Below are 2,319 nucleotides of genomic sequence, written 5' to 3'. Positions count from 1 at the left end.
CACAGCTCAAAGGCATCAATTCTCCTTCTATCCTCCTTGGTCATGTCCAACTCTCTGATGCATAACAGGTGATTGCGAAGACCATGGCCTGTATCAGACGCGCCTTAGTCTCCAGAGAGACACCACTGCCCTTCAGTACTTTGGAGAGGTCCCTAACAGCAGACTTTCCCATGGCAATGCATCTTTTAATTTCCTGGCTGCTGGTGCCGAGACTGTTGACTATGGAGCCAAGCAAACTAAAGCTGTGTGAAAAGGTATGGTGATAGAATGCATCCCTGGCATACGCCCTTCCCAATTTTGAACCATGCAGTGTTCCCTTGTTCTGTTCTGACGACTGCCTCCTGGTCCAAATATAAGTTTCACATTAGAACGATCACATTCTAATTCCCATTCTTCTCAGGATTTTCATTCTAGGATTCCCATTCTTCTGAGTCAGCCATAGTTTGTTATGATCTACACTGTCAAATGCCTTTGGATAGTCAATGAAACACAGATAGACATTCCTCTGGTATTCCCTGCTTTCTTTGCAATTACTTGTTATATGTTAGAGAGCTGGATAATGACTAGGGATAATAAAAAGAGAACTGATGCCTTTGAACTGTGATTCTGCAGAAGAGTATCGAATGTACCATGGACTGCTAGGAAAACAAACAAATTTGTCCTAGAGAGAGTGAAATCAGGCTACTCCTTTGGATGTAGGGAATCTGTAGCTTCGGGTGACATGCTTTGAATATATTACATGGTGGGACAAGTCATTGGAGAGATACATCTTGCTTGGGAGGGTAGAGGGACAGTGCAAAGAAGAAGACTCTCGATTAGATGGATTGGTTCAGTAACTAATGGGGCCAGGTGTGTCAGAGACAATAATGTTGGCACAGGATAGAGCAGGGTTTAGGGCTCTTGTACTTAGGGTTGCTACAAATCACAAGAGACTCGACAGCACAAAGCAACAACAACATTGTTGTGTACCATAGAGTCAGACTGATCCATAGCTTACCCTCCAGCAGGATGTGAGAGATAGTTAATCACATGGAAGGCAATTGCTCATCCTTCTCCTGCACAGCAGCTGGTGGTCTCTAACAGCATTCCTTCAGGATTGCAGCACAGCTTCTTGTCACTAGGTCACCAGAGTTTTCTACAATTATGTTGTTGTTGTTGTTATGTGTCATTGAGTCACATGCAACTATGCCATCTTCACCTTCTCTCATGTCTGTGTCCACTTTTACAGTCACTGTGTCAATCCATCTTGTTGAAGGTCTTCCTTTCTCTGACCCACTACCTTCCCAGGTAAGATATCTTTTCCCAAGGGCTAATCCCTCCTGACTAGTTTGACATGTCAAACTCTTCATAGGAAGTTTCACCATCCCTGCCTGTACGGAGCACCTTGATTGTACTTTTTCTAAGATAGACTTGTTTGTTATTTTGGCAGTCCATGGAGGCTAAATGGCTCTTTGTCAAATTTTTTCTAGTTAATCCATTATATAAAAGATATAAGGTTTAATCTTTGCTGTTTATTACAGTTCAGTGTCTTTCATCTTTTCCTTGTGGTACTTTCTCTATAGTGTTTTAAATAAAATTTCTATCTCATATGCTTTGTTGTTTGTTGTTGCTAGGTGTCATCGAGTCATAGACAACTCATAGCGACCCTAAGAAAGAAAGGCCTTAGCGCTGTTCATAGAGTTTTCGGAGGCAAGTCATTTCAAAGTGGATGCCACTCCTGCTTCCAGGCTTGTTTTAATCAGGAAGGTCCAGCAAACACAAAAATCCTTACAATAGGACTATTAATCACTATCATGATGAATAGAGAAAACAATAAAATTGTCAAAAATTGACTTTTACTTGGATCCACAATCAATATTTATGGAAGCAGCAGTCATGAATGAATGGAAATCTAAAATTTCTGTAAATGTCCATTAAAATTAATAAAATAATTTTTTTAAAAAAAAGAAGAGAAAAGAAATCAAATGGCACGGTACGAAGAGCAAATCTGCTTTCAAAAACCACTTTAAAGTACTAAAGGACAAGGCGCTCACTTTAAATACTAAGATATTACTGCTTCAAGTCATGGCGTTTTAATCACTTTTACACATGAAAGAGGGTACAGTGGCTGCAACCACAGGCTTAAAAGTAGCAGAAATAGTGAAAATTGTACAGGAGCAGGCAAGGTGGCTGACTCAAAAAAAATCTTTTTGTCTTATTTTGGACAGTCGTCCTTTAATAAATATCTTACTACAGGAGTGAGGTTCAATGTCAAGAAGACAAAGATTCTCACCACTGGACCAATTGGTAGCATCAGGATGGATGGCGAAGAGATTGAGA

Source organism: Elephantulus edwardii, unplaced genomic scaffold (assembly GCF_000299155.1).
Source record: "Elephantulus edwardii isolate Elephantulus edwardi_28Jun2011 unplaced genomic scaffold, EleEdw1.0 scaffold00032, whole genome shotgun sequence".
NCBI lineage: Eukaryota > Metazoa > Chordata > Mammalia > Macroscelidea > Macroscelididae > Elephantulus > Elephantulus edwardii.
This window is presented reverse-complemented; position numbering follows the sequence as displayed.